This window comes from Acanthochromis polyacanthus, chromosome 17, assembly GCF_021347895.1.
Source record: "Acanthochromis polyacanthus isolate Apoly-LR-REF ecotype Palm Island chromosome 17, KAUST_Apoly_ChrSc, whole genome shotgun sequence".
Classification (NCBI taxonomy): Eukaryota; Metazoa; Chordata; class Actinopteri; family Pomacentridae; genus Acanthochromis; species Acanthochromis polyacanthus.
In genome coordinates this window covers 37,419,102-37,434,707 of record NC_067129.1, presented here as the reverse complement: position 1 = coordinate 37,434,707, position 15,606 = coordinate 37,419,102, and the positions used below count along the sequence as shown (strand labels likewise).

Here is a 15,606-nt window from a genome sequence, read left to right as displayed (position 1 = left end):
TTCTGACAATTTAGGGAGATTTAAATGTTCAAAGAATTTTTTTGCTTTACTTAGGTCTAGTTCACCCTCTGCCCTGTAAAGTTCTTCATAGAACTGTTTAAATACCTGGTTAATTTCTTTGTGATTAGTAACCAGTGCACTAGTTTTATTTCTAATTGCTCCTATTTGGCGAGCAGCTTCTCTAGCTTTCAACTGACTGGCTAATAGCTTGCTTGCTTTTTCACCAGATTCGTACCATTTTTGTTTCAATCTATGAAGAGAATATTCTGCTTTTTTTGTGTATATATTATTTAGTTTGTATTTAATTTTCATTAGGTTGGCCAGGCAGGTGTTATTTGGATTTTGCCAAAATTTACTTTCTAGCTTTTTAATTTCTTCCTCATATTGAGTCATTTTTATCCAGATCTATTCTATTTGATTGATCTTTTATTTTTTTGATTGCAGCTTTATGTTTTTTGGTCTCAACTCTCTTTTTTGGTTGCAAAACCTTTTTTTGATTGATTGAATAATAAAGAAACAAAATTCTCTCCATATAGAGGAGGAGGGCAGAGATGTGCAGGATGCACTGATGCAGTATGTGTCATGTAAAAGTTAAAAGTTATTCTTCTTTTTATACTTCTGTTTTTCGGTCTATGGACCGCTGTTGTTTTCTTGAATGCAATTCTAACTATAAACTTTTGTACCTTTTGCAGATGTGTCTGTGCTATTGTTTATTTGTGAAGGTCAGCAAGATTACATGACAAATTAAATACCAAAACGTTAAAACAGCTGTTTTAAGAATATTCCAGTTTGATAAATCAGTATTGCTTTGGTGTAATTGAGTCAACGGAATAATGAACCATAAAGTAGTTTGTTTTAAAACATGTTAAATACCATTAAACATAAATGCATTATTAGGGAATGCAGAATTTTTTGGTTCAGACTGTTGACTCTTTTCCTTCCAGTGTCTTAACAGACAAAATGAGAAGTTATGATGCAATCACATAAGTCACAAAATAGTTTATTAGTCAGCAGCAAAATCAAAACTATTTACAATGTGAAAAGTACAAACTATGGTGGGCCTTTCCTACAATGGAGAGCTAAAAGGGAAACTATATACAACTAAATCTCAAGCCTCTGTGAGGTGGACTCGCTCACACTCGCTGGCTGCCCACTGCCTGCACCAGCTGCTCCAGCACACCTAGGAATGGCTGATTGAAGGCAGCATTCTGGGCCATCTTCTCCTGCTGCAAAGCCGCTTCATTCTCTCTTGCCTCGCTGAGGAGCAGCTGGATGTTCTCATCACGCTGGGCACGGTTCCACTTCTCCTCAGCCTGGATCTCCGCAAGTACCCTTGGAAGGTCCAATTTTCTGTGGCCTCTTTTCTTCTTGCCTAGATCAAAGACACAAAGTCATCAGAATAAGCTTTAATGGCCAAGTAAGTACAGAAAATACACAGAATTTGGTTTCAGCTGTCGGTGTCACCTGTCAAGTAAGATGCAGATGTTGAGGTCTCAGAAAGCATTCAGGCTCATTATGGCCCTAAGGTAACAAAGGTTTTGAAGCAGACAAATAAAGAAACATTATAAGTTAACCACATAATTATGCTTGCTGAAAAGTATATATTCTAGAATGTTGATTTGATTTGATTAAAGTGATGACACAGATGATTTATTATGTTTAAAATCAAGAAGAATGATTTAAGAAGTGATTCTGTGCAAAATAATCCTTGTTTAGGTTCTGTATGTGTGTGCAGGCCTGGAAGGCTCTGTGTGTGTAAGCCTTAAAAAAGCAGAAGTGCAGAGAGCAACAATCACCATGACTCGGCAGCCACAGTGACACAGCAACCTCCTCTGAAAAAAGGGTGTTACGGCCGTGGCCGTATTTGTTTTTTTGTTTTTTGTTGTTGTTGTAGTTTCGAACTGTTTTATTGTCTGGGAGTGGGTGCTCTGTGGATTCTGTGTAAATCTTTGTGTGCAGGAGGCGTGGTTGGCGGACAATGCTGATTGGCTGGCTGTCATTTCAAATCCTGGCGGCCGGCAGTGATGGAGGAGCCACTTTGACAGCAGCACCCTTTGTGTGTCTCCCCAGCCTCCAAATATTTGAATTCGATTAGAGTAGCGGAGTTTTGTTGTTTGGTTTAGTAGGTTTTTTTTGCTTATTGTGTATGTTTTTGGATTGGATATTTTCTTTTGTTTGAGAGCAAGAAATGCCTCTTTAGTTTGTATCCGTCTTTTGTTGGTTTTGAATGAACAGCCCATGCAGTGGCCTCTTTAAGTTGTAGTTATATTGCAAAATAAATTCTGGTATTTTTTTTAGAACTTGTTAGACTGTTGTTTCTTTTGGGGACTGGGGAAATATTCGGGGTTATTTTTTCTTCTTTTTTTTTTTTACTTTATGTTGTGCACCCTACCCCCTAGACAGGGGCATAACAGGGGAAGTTTGGGAAGTCCCAGCAGGGCCTGTTGAAATGTGTGTGTGTTAAACAGAATGTGGACACTGTGTATTTGCTGTAACAACATGACTTCTGTATTGCTGCTGTGTGTAATGACAAGTTGATTGCATAAGTTAGACAGAGCCAGGGGCGTACCTAGCCAGTTTTGTGTGTAAGGAGAGAGATTATAAGCGCAGTGCTGCAAGCACAGAACGGGAGACGTTCACCGGAGCTGCAAGAAGAGCTGCAAAGGGGAACTTGGCCGGAGTTCTGAAGAATCTTCACCATCATCTATTGCCCTAGAAGACGGGAAGACAACGCGGGACTTAGGCTCCAGAGATCGCTGAGGACATCGTTGGAAGCAAAGTCTTTTTCTGACTTTGTTCAACAAGCGAAGACCACACTGCCAAACGGAGAGTCTTAAGAGGTTCTGCAGTTATCCAGAAGAGACCAATAGAGGGAAGAACCGACTACACCCGAAGAGGCAAAGGAGGCAACAGCACTGGGCTGTTCCCCTGCCCGGGGCTGGGAGACCCAGTGACCCACCACAGCCTGAACAGACGAGGGTTTTCCATCACCACCATACCACAGAGAAGACAGCTGGGGCGTAAGCACTAACGTTCCAGCCGATTCCAGAGATAACTGCCAGACCACGATTGGCTTACAGGACTCCTCCGCTCCCCCTGCCGAGGGATAAGATCCTTTTGTCCGCCAAGAAGACATCGTACTGAGTCCTCTGGACAACTGAGGACTCCTCCCAGACGCAAGTCAAGACTGAGTGATACGGTAGTGGCCACGCTGTTCGCTCTCTCTCCTAAATTTACTAATTAGAGAAGATTGTCAGGTACGCTCAATTTAGTTACTTTAGTATAATTTTTAATCAAGAAATAATTAATTGTTTAATCATGAATTGATGCTGTGCCCTTGCTAAAATTGCTTAATAAATCGCTTTATTGCATTTAAAGAGAAGCCTAATGAAATTATTATAAACCACTGACTCTGCATAGTGGTAAAAAGTTAAGTTGATTGTGTGCATTCAATCTAATGGTTCTTAAAGGTTACTCAGTCCAAATTGAGAGTGTTTAAACATTACCCCTGAGGTTAGTTTTTTCCAAACCTCTAAAACGAACCCAGGAATAGCACCAAGTGCATGCAGTCCTTAGAGAGAAGCTGACCGATAACGAACATGATTGATAGATCAATTCTACTACTTAGAAAGGCTGCTTAGTGGGATAGCATTTATCAGATAAGAGGGGTGAGACGTTCGGATGCAAGGCAGTCAGAACCTGGGCGAGTGTCTCTCGACTCCAGCTTAATTATTCTGCTGAAACCTGTTAGGTGGAATACTAATAGGCAGATAGAATCTAACCCTTTAAACGGAGAGCTGGACCAGACTTAACCTGAGGTAAGAGTTAAAAAAGGCTAGACTGGCGAACACACCCTAGGAATATGGAAGACAATAATAAAAAATGAAACTATAGAAAGAGGAACAGGGAGGAAAGAGAAATAATAGTAAAATTAAACAACACAATATAGACAGAAATTTACAGCTGAAAAGGAATATATGAACACATTAGCAAAATGATAATTGTTATAAACACAGTAGTGCAAAAAGCAGAGACATGCTGTTCATGGTGAAAAAAAAATACTTTACATGTCCATTGGAATACTAGCTAATGTACAGGTGTGCAGGAATGCCTCAGCTGTTTATTACAGTGATGGCAGTGAGGAAGAAACTGTGTCTGGTGGTTTTTGTGTACAGGGCTCTGTAGCACCTGCCAAAAAGGAGGGGGGAAACAGGTTATGTCCAGGTTGAGTGGGGTCTCTGATGATGTTTTCTGCAGTCCGTCCGACACGCTGTAGTCTTGTTTCTGTCTTGCTGTGTGGCTGATCCAGAGGTGCACAGGACAGATTGGATGGCTGCAGTGTAGAACTGGATCAAAAGCTCCTGTGGCAGGCTGTGTCTCCTCAGCTGTCGTAGGAAATACATCCTCTGCTGAGCCTTTTTCAGGATGGAGGGGATGTTCATCTCCCAGTGCAGGCCCTGAGAGATTGTAGTCCCCGGGAGCTTGAAGGACTCCACAGCTATGATGTGATGTGTTCAGCCACCCGTCCATCGATTTTCAATCATGATCATGTCTGTGATAGTTATACTTTAATAAATTTTTGGCACTCTTTACTTTAATCGAAGCACAAACAGTACCTCCTCCACCACAACTAAAAAAAGCGTGGTGTGAATTTTCATTTCATCTTTGGAGTTGCTAAGAACAGCTGTGTTTTGTTCTTTCATCCAGTTCACAGTTTATACAATCGCTGACCAGTCCTTTCACACTCACAGTTCAACACATGCACACGTTTTGTAAGTTTTCAGCTTTCCTTAGCTCAGGACTTCACTACTCCTCCTGTAAGTTTTCAGCTTTCCTTAGCTCAGGACTTCACTTTCCTACTGTAAGTTTTTGGCTTCTCTTAGCTCAGGACTTCACTTTCCTAAAGCGCTTTCCACACTCACTCTTTGAGTGTCAATGCATTTGTGCAGTACCTGTCGTTCGTTCCTGGTGCTGTTCTCTTTGTTCAGATGCCGTCAACCTGGAACCCCATGGAACCCGGACAGGGTTTTAACCGGCCGACGTGGAATTCAACCACGGAGGGCTTTTGTCCCCGAACCCAGTTCCAGGGGGCTGTGCACAGACTTCGGTCTCCCTCGAACAGTTCCTTAGGGTTCCAGGTGTATTGGCATCCGGCTCGAAGGACCAAGTTATGTTAAGTTCAAACCTGAAGAATACACAAACAGCTCAGGAAGAAAGGACAGCACTCACGAGCTCCAGTCTTTTACTTGCGCACAAGGAGAGAGATAGAGACTACAGCTCTGCAGTATGCATCGCGGCAGCCTCACAAACTCTGGAGAGCCTGCCCCTCTCCTTGTCCTTTTATTTCCTTCTCATACAATCATACGGTACAGAGGAGTCATCATGCGTTAGTCATAAGATTTCAGACCAATACAAAGACAGAACATGTCTTACTTGCATGATCTTATCATAACAGCGAGTCAGCTCACTAGGAACAAGTCAATAGGAACAAGTCAGCTTTGTTCTTGTTACTTCCGAACACATGCATGGTCACAACTTAGAATGCTGATAGTCACAACTTAGAATGCTGATGGTAGTCCTTATTTCTTCATAGTCACTCAATGATAACCTCATAAGTGTTATCATTCTAAGTGTAATTCTTCTAACACACAGTTATGTGGTGACTATAAGAAGACTGGTTGCAATACTACACTGCACCAGAACGTAAATGAATTGGTCACTTGCTTGTTAAGTCAATGAAAAAAAATGCAGCTGCATGTGTTCTGTTTATGTGTCACTGTCATGTAGCTTTAATCAGGCATTCTTGAGCTGGCGTGCTGTATAGTTTGCATTTACCCGTGCCTGAATTCTTGGTCCTTGGTCTCACTGTTCTGTTCATGCTTACAGCCATTTACACTTGCAATAATAGCAATGCGAAATCAACCATGGTCTCTGTTTACTGTGTTTTACCAGTCAGTCATAAGATGTTGCTGTGACATGCTGGAGGTTAATGCTGACAGTGTCGGCATCTGAGCTGGTACTGGTGTCGAAGCTGGTGCTGCAGTGGAGCTGCTGCTGGTGTAGGAGAGGAGGCAGGGGAGCTGGGGGCTCCATGACGGAGGTGGAGTAGGGTTCACATGTGGAAAGGGATTCTTGAACAGAAATAAACACCCTAAACACCCTAAGTACAGGAAAAACAAAACATTGTAACTTGTGAAAGAATAAACATGTAAGACCACTAGCTTAGTTCATCGTGCTCACAGAGGAAAACATTTTAGATTTAATAACCACCCATGGCCTTTCAACATCTGTGAACTCTGTTATGGACGTGGGCTTGTCTGATCATTTTTGTGTGTTTTTAATATCAGTGATTTTAAGCAACAAGAAATCCCAGTGCGTACAATCAGGAAGCACTATCTTACTTCTGAAGTGGCTGCAAATTTTTATTGACATTTTAACTGATACCCCCACACATGTTTTACCTTCCTCCTGTGATTTTATTGTTGATCATTTTAACAGTAAACTAAAGTCAGCTCTAGACACTGTTGCACCAATAAAAATCAAAAGAATATCAACAAAACCAAAGCCTCCCTGGTCAAACAGTTATATCATTAACCTCAAAAGAAATTGTCGAAAAGTAGAACGGAAGTGGCGGAAAAACAAAATTCAACTAAACTACAGTATTTTCCAATATCATCTGAAGATTTATAACACAACAATCAAACAGGCAAGAAAGGAACATTTTTCCAAATTAATTCACAATAACAAAAACAATCCTAAGGTACTTTTTAAAACAATAGACATTGATTGATCAACCCTGTTTGTAATCAAACTAAGGAATCAGACTTGTCATGTGATGACTTTGCAGTCCACTTCAGCAGTAAAATTGATTTTATCAGATCAAACCTTTTACTTTCTCAGCCTTTGAGTTTTAACTCCTCAGAATCTTTGATTTTAAATGGGGAAACACTGGAAAGTTTTGTCCTAATTGATGCTGTGATGCTTGAAAAAGTTTTTAAACAACTCAAGCTACACACGTGGACAAAATTGGTGGTACCCCTCAGTTAAATAATTATGTTAATCAACAATTCAAAAGTGATGGCTGATTTTGATTATTTAATTTTCAATAAATTTTTATTTATTGTTACTTTTGTGAGTTTCAAGTGATTTCAGTGAGAATTGTGGGTTTTTCCTTCTTTAACTGAGGGGTACCAACAATTTTGTCCACGTGTGTAACTACCTGCCTTTTAGATCCCATTCCAGCATCCCTTTTTAAGAACTTCTATGACTTTATTAAACAGGATTTTCTTATTATTTTAAATTATTCTCTTCAGACAGGCGTGTTCCCCTCTGCTTTTAAAACTCCTATCATAAAACTTCTCCTGAAGAGAAGCAATTTGGATACAGCTGTAGCTGATAATTTTGGACCTGTATCCAATTTGCCATTTTAAGTAAACTTTTAGAGAAGATTGTTTTAAACCAGTTAAATGATTTTATTAGTTTAAGAAATATTTATGAAATTTATCAATCTGGTTTTAGAAAAAATCCCAGTACAGAGACTGTTCTGGTCAAAATTGTTAATGACTTCAGGTGCAATATGGATAACAAATTACCCTGCATTTGATACTGTTGACCACAAAATTCTTTTAAGTAGACTCCATGATTTTATTGGCTTCTCAGACACTGTTTGTAACTGGTTTAAATCTTATCTTAGTGATAGAAAGTTTTATGTGAACCTTGGGGATCATTTATCACAATGTTATGACATTGCGTGTGGTATTCCCCAAGGTTCAATTTTAGGCCCTACTCTTTTTAATCTTTATATGCTCCCATTAGGTAATGTCATCAGGAGACATGGCCACTCGATGCCCTTTTTAACTGTATTTTAGATATTAAATCATGGATGGCAGACAACTTTTTACAGCTCAACCAGGACAAAACTCAGGTTTTAGTCATTGGTTCAGGGGTCAAGAGAGAGAAACTGGTCAGCAAACTTCAAGCATTATCTTTTAATCCTTGTGGGCAGGCTAAAAATTTAGGGGTTTTATTCGATTCAGAGCTCAGTTTTGAGCTACATATCCGGGACATTACCAAAAAAGCTTTTAGTCATTTAAAGAACATTGCCCGAGTGCGACCGTTTCTCTCTCATGCCAATGCAGAGAGACATTAATACATGCTTTTATCACCTGTAGAATAGATTACTGCAATGCTCTTCTTTCTGGTCTCCCGCAAAAGAAAATTTCCCATCTTCAGCTCCTACAGAATTCAGCTGCACGGATGCTAATGGGGACCAGAAAGAGAGCCCATATTACACCGATTTTAAGGTCTCTGCATTGGCTACTCGTTTCTTTTAGGATAGATTTTAAGATTCTTTTATTGGTTTTTTAAAGCTCTTCATGGTCTTAGTCCATCGTATTTATCAGATTTGCTTTTACCGTGTGAACCAATTAGAACCCTCAGGTCTTCAGGAAGTTCTCTATTGACAGTTCCCAAGATCAACACAAAATCTTATGGTGGGCCATCTTTTTATTACTACGGCCCCCGCTTATGGAACAGCCTTCCTGAAGACCTGAGGGCTGCACCTAATGTTAATGTTTTTAAAAACAAACTTAAAACCTTGGGTCATAATTGTTTTCATCTATTTTCATTATTTGTCTGTTTGTAAAGCACTTTGTGCTACAAGTGCTGTATGAAAAGTGCTATATAAATAAAGAGGTAGCACTTTATAATAACTATACACTATTAAGCATTACTTAAGTACTGTAAAAGAAAGTATAGCGCAACGGCTTCTTTCCAATTCTTTTGGTTCGGTATTCACCAACCACCACTGGTGTGATCAATTAAATCACAGACTGTTCAGGTGTTCCACTTCAGAGACTTTATTGACAAAAGTCCAACTGGGTGTACAGAATGCTGTATGTGTGATCTGAAAATGAAAATATAACACAATATAAGAATATATATCTATGTCCTAACTACTATTTAACAGCGATTTGTTAATTCAAAATGTCACATTGGCCTTGTAGAGTGATTTACCGCTATATTACAAAATGACCTCTAGATGGTGCCATGAGACCATACAATACGTGCCTTCACAGAATTCCCTTGGGGGGAAGTAACACAAAAGCAGTACTTTTCATGCAAGAAATACCAATAACTATATGTAACTAGCAGAGGTTAGCACTTAAGCATTAGTTAATCCTTAATTCCTCATGAACTCATAATGAATTCGACATTAGTAATGCATTACAAAGCATTCGTAAAGACAGTTATAAATGCTCAACTAATACATTACTAAGCATTAATCAAGCATTAGTAAATCCTTAATTTTTCATGAATTAACCATTAATTCAACATTAGTAATGCATTACAAAGCATTAGTAAAGACAGTTTTAAATGTTCAACTAACACATTATTAAACATTAGTAAAGTGCTTAATTCGTTAACTCATCATTTGTAAATAATTAGTTATACATTACTAAGCATTAGTAAACACAGTTATAAACGTTTTAAACTCAACCCATTTGTAAGTACTTAAGCAGCAGTTGAGCATTAGTAAATGCTTAATTAATCATGAATTCATGATCTGTATGGCATTTATTATGCATTACTAAGCACTTAATAAACCCAGTTAAAAATGTTTTATTGCTCATTGATAACCTCAGTTGTTAATACTGTAGCACTGAGGGGCGACATAAGGCAGGAATGACAAGGGATCTTGCAGTTAATACACCTGGCTTTATTGTCACCACCACAATAAGCACTCAGGAACTCACACCCACTGTACTGGCTCGCAGGCCGAGGTCACTCCCCCAACAACCCCCCTGAGTCACGGTATAACGTGAAAGCAATGAACACACAAATGAGCTCAGAATGTAGAATTGGAACAACTAAAACCAACCAGTAATAAAAAGAACGTCTGTAGATAACCCTGTAAAACAATCCCAAAGAACACATAACTTCCCATGATGCCTAGCGGTCCCCCCACCCGGAACACAGTCACTCGCCGCAGTGACCCCAGCGGCCCCCACAGCCGCTACAATACTTTATAAAGGATTAGCAACTGTGTTAGTATATGTTTTACAAACACGTATTCATACTTAATGAATAACTTATTAATGCGGTTATGACTCATTAGTTAAGTATATTCTGTGAGCCCATCTAAAGTGAGGACTATCTATGCTTTATAAAGCATTTATAGATGACACAGAAGCAAAGATATACAAAGTGTCAGTTTTATTGGTCCCAAACAATACAAGCTCTTTTAAATACACATTTTAAACAAATACAATCTATAAAATTTCAAGTAAACTTGACAAACATCTTCAAATAAGAACAGTCTGTGATCGTATAAAATAGAAAAATAAAATACAAGCTCTTTTAAATACACACTTTGCAATCCTTAATGTTGTCAGAGTGATGCGCAGTAGTCTTGCGTGTTTCCCCATGAGCAGAGCTGGATCTTTACACATTATCACGGAGGAAAGAACAACATCGGACTTGCATGTCGGGAGCTCTCTTTATTGCGTCTCGCGCACATACAGGTGGACACACGCACACACACTGGCGGAGTAATACAAGCAGCACCATTTAGTGTGAACAGACCGGATGTGGCAGTGGGCTCCAAAATAAAACAATTGCAAAACTAAAACAATTGAGAGCACATAATATCACTGTATGTTAACACTTAACATTTCAAGTAAACTCCCCCAAACTCACCCGCTCTTCTTCCTCCTTCTTCCTCCCTCTCTCGCACACACGCACGCACACACACATACAATGACTACTGTTATCAATATGAGAAAAATAAAAAACCCGCGGTCTCGGACTCGCTCTCCGGAACCGCGGAGGAGGCTGGGACTTGTAGGACGCTGGGACGTGTAGGACGCTACTGCGCATGCTCTTACAGTCAAAAATGCTAGTGCGCATGCTCCAAAATGCGAAAGTCGGAGAGAGAGCCATATCACGCTGGAGAGATGCCAGCTGATCGTAGCGGCAAACAGGTTGCAGAAATGCGTGGAGACGGAACAAAAAAAACACTACGGAGGAGAGTGACATTAACGGTGGAAGACGGAAATACCGTCGATAGTGGTGAATACATGTCATTTTCATGTTTCCCTTCCCACATGGACTACAACCCCGGAACGTGTATTACGTGTTTGCTTGTGCGTGTGTTTGTGTGATCTAGACTCTAAATGCTAGAGGGAGCATGGAGTCCCCGGGTTAATAGTTAGGAACCAAATAATGGACCCTTAGGGAACTGTAAGAGTGTACAAACCATTTGTACATTTCTGGGGCCAATCAAACATTGACTTTATGTACAGTGGGGTCCCAGGAACACAAATGCCATTAAATGGGGCTCCGTAGCCTAATGCATGCCAAACTGGGAATTTCTTGAAATGAAAGTTAATGATAATTATTGCTACAGGCCTACAGATGTTTAATATGTGCTAATTTGGTGCCCTTGAAATGAAAAAGTTTGAGAACCAGTAATCTAGATGATTCATTAATACAACAATTTACTCTGTATTAGGTATGCGGGGAGGACATGCCAAAAAGAAGAAAGCAGCAGTGGAGAATGTGGAGATGGATTCTTTGGAAGAGAGGCTCATCGCAGATGCTCGTGGTGTGTACTGTACCCTTTGATTGACTTGTATCCCTTTGATGTTTACTGTACTGTGTGCTAGAGCTGTAGTAGTATGACTTGACCTGAACTTTACTTTCCATTAGGTGTGTCCATTGCCCCAACTAAAGTCCTGGCAAACAAAAAAAATTGCAGACGAGTTGGACCTGTATAAGCTGAAGGCAGCCTGGCAACAGAGGATTGATGAGCTGACCAGGGAGAGAGATTTTCTGAAAGAACAGTTGGCAGAAGGTAAGTCAAAAGACACTTTACTATAATAACTCTGGAAACAACTTAAGGCCACTATAATTGTATTAGATATTGTTGTATTATATTTTCTTCATTTTTGATTTCAATTTGTGTTTTTCTTCATTTCAGTTAAGTTGTTTGTTGTTTTGATTTGTACAAAACGAGTCTGTATGCAGAGTGCAGAATGGGGTGGGCTGGCAAATAAGGGGGGCCAACAGATAAGGGAAGGATTGAGGGCTCATCGTATCTAATAATATCAGTTATTACTAGGTAGAATTTTCAGACTTAGAAGAAAATAAAACAGCCTTGACCCTTAGCAGTCACCAGACCCTTCATAATTTTGACCCCTGCGATGTAGCGCTTTAGATAGCATTGCGCCAACAAGGTCATCTCCCAGCCATGGAGGTAGGCTACTATGAGGAGGGGAGAAGCCAGCTCTGCTAGTATGGCAGCAAAATGTGTTCCCTTAACAACAATAAGATTTCTGGTGGCTGAACTCTGTAAAGCACCGTCCACACTGTCATATCATATCCATAATGTTTTCAGAGGCAGTATGTTTATTTGGAAGGCAACTGGAAACAAATTTTGCAATTCTTAATGCTGCTGACAGAAACAATAAACCAGCACACTACTGGATAGTATGGGCCCTCAATCCATCCTTTATTTGTCCGCTCCCTGCCTGCCAGGCCACTGTTCTTGGTCTCCGCAACCGTTCTGTGCACTGCATACAGACCCGTCTTGTTTGTACATAGTTCTGAAGCCCTCAAAAGTGTTCATTTAACTAGTAAGGGGAAGGGTCCGGGGGCGTGCTTTTCTGGTTAAAGGAACACAGCCAACCAGTTTTGTATCATTATTCGTTTGGGAATCATTGAGGTGGTTGATTTGAGTTGTGCATCACTGGCCCACAACAACTCAGATAAACTCAATAACTGACAAACTATATGAACGCATACAAAACAAGCTTTAAACTCTTTCATGTGAGATGATGCCGCATGTTTGATTTCTTTCTGTTTTAAATAGCTCTTAAAAAAGATGGTGCAGCATCCACCTCCAGCACCCAACTCCTCCCAGAAACGCAAGACTTCACGTTCCTCTTCTGACGACTCAATGGAATCGTCCTCCAACAGTGAGAGTGAGTCTGAGTCGGAGTCTGACTTTGTCTCCCCTGACTCGTCTCCAGACAAAAAGAAGAACAAGAAAGACAAGAAGAAGACAGGGAAAGGGAAAAAGAAGGTGAAAAAGTCAAAGGAAAAGGAGATGGGCCCAAAGGCACGTCAGAGAGGTAAAAAAAATAAAAAAATAAAAACACTGACACTTTGTATATCTTTGCTTCTGTGTCATTTATAAATGCTTTATAAATGCTTTATAAAGCATAGATAGTCCTCACTTTAGATGGGCTCACAGAATATACTTAACTAATGAGTAGTAACCGCATTAATAGGCATTAATAAGTTATTCATTGAGTATGAATATGTGTTTGTAAAACATATACTAACACAGTTGCTAACCCTTTATAAAGTGTTAACAACTGAGGTTATCAATGAGCAACAAAACATTTTTAACTGGGTTTATTAAGTGCTTAGTAATGCATAATAAATGCCATACAGATCATGAATTCATGATTAATTAAGCATTTACTAATGCTCAACTGCTGCTTAAGTACTTATAACTGTGTTTACTAATGCTTAGTAATGTATAACTAATTATTAGCACTGTGATCCACTTGTGTACTGTGATCCACAAGTTGTTTTTCTTTGGAGTGTGATTGCTCATTTTTTACAATTGTGTATTTAATTGGGCAGTTTTATTTGACAGATAAAAATGTTTTATTTTTCCACCATATAGCCTTGGAGCTGTACATCATGCAGCCTTGTGAGCTAGGGTGTGTCAGCTGATTTTTTTTTACACACTGTTATCTAGTGTTATCTAGCAATATTTGAAAACGGTATATTTGTTTTACTGTACAGCACTTTGTGCACTTCAAGGCACACACACACCAGAAGTAGGTGGCTGCCTGATTCTGGGATTCCGCCAATGTATTTCAATGGGAAACAAGCGGATTCCTCCTCCTGTAACTTTTACCATTCGCAGGAGGAGGAATGCACTCATTTCCCATTGAAATGCCCTGGCGGAATCCCAGAATCAGGCAGCCACCTACTTCTGGTGTGTGTCTGCCCTAAAGGGATAGTTCACCAGTTTACTTGAAATGTTAAGGATTGCAAAGTGGGTATTTGAAAGAGCTTGTATTTTATTTTTCCATTTTATACGATCACAGACTGTTGTTATTTGAAGATGTTTGTCAAGTTTACTTGAAATTTTATAGATTGTATTTGTTTAAAGTGTGTATTTAAAAGAGCTTTTGTCAACAGGTAAGTCAGCTGAGGCCTGTAACACATGTTCTACCAGGATTTGAAAGTGTCAGGGAAATTGTATAATGTGGCCATTTTCAACACAAGCAAGCATATTCTAGAGGCCTCGCAGTACGATCCAGTAATTCGTGTAAGATTCTCTGGAGTGTTTGACCTTACTGCAGCAGAAGGAAAATATCACTTGAATTGCTACAAGAAATTCCTGTGGCGAACAATGAAAACAAAAGTGTTCGCTGATGAAGAAGCAGGTGTGGCTATGGAATAGCTGATCTTAGACCTGAATGACACAGCAAGGAAAGCACAAGTTCTTGATTTGTCAGAAGTATGGAACTACTACTGTAAACTAGTAGTAGTACTAGCAGGTGCAGCACTTTCAAAAGCAAACTCTACTTTCACATCAGTGGCTTTTACAACTGTATTACACTACAACAGCCTGAAAGAAAGACAGAAATTTCTTGAGATGATCCACGTTGCTATGAAACTGCTCTTGCATACTGTCACATCCTGTTTGCAAAAGCTGGGATGTCAGTCAGGGTAAGATATTATCATCAATTCCAGAATCCCTGTTCTTGTTTCTGAGATTGATGTTTGGGGGCACCACTTTGCTTGAAGAAGATCAGGAGGTTGAAGGTGAAGACTCCGGTGAGAAGGATGCCAGAATCCAAAGACGCATCCTTAGCATTGGCCAGGATCTCATCTATGTCGTCTTTGGGGATAAGAACTTAACCTCAAACACATTTGGCTTGGGAGTGGCCTGCACCAAGTGACAAGATCAAAAGAGCTCTGTACTCTCTTTCACAATGCGTTACATATCCTCCATTACAAGAATACCTTGCAGGTGGATACTGCTTTGGAAAAGGAAATTCTGGAAGCAAAGGATCCTGAGACTGGTGCTGTTGCACCACCAAATTTGGTGCCAGGCAGGATTGTGTATTTCACATGTGATAACACTGATATCAACAACTCCAACTTTGACGACAAAAACAGTTTTCATGCTCCTCAAGTTGCGACATGGCAAAGAGGCCCAGAAGCTGATACGGGCTAAGATGCTGTGGAACCGTCACAGGAACCGACTCTTGATGTTTCTGATGTCATGGAAGACATCATGCCTGCTGGTGTAACTGAGAGAATTGCAAAGCCTATGGATATTCTGTTTTGTGTTCTATCATCCTCAAAGTTCCCTGAGTCTGCTACCTACCTCTTCAGTTTAGTTTCTTCCAGTTGTAAGTATTCAGTTTTGATGGGTTCATTTAGGTTATTCATTCATGGTTTTCTTAGATTTCCCCTCTGTTGTAAGTTTTGAGTCTCTGTTGAATTTTGTAGCTTTGTCTGTTTTCCCAATTAGATTTTGCTCGTCTGCTTTCAGCCTGACCTCCCTGCCTGTTC

At 39.9% G+C, this 15,606-nt stretch overlaps 1 protein-coding gene across 3 annotated transcripts in view; it reads left to right on the top strand.

Annotated features, from left to right (window-relative positions):
* The window catches only part of LOC110970730 (CLOCK-interacting pacemaker-like), a 611,892-nt gene that overhangs the window by 43,235 nt on the left and 553,051 nt on the right, over positions 1 to 15,606 (top strand). The gene's annotated exons all lie outside the window — the stretch shown is intronic.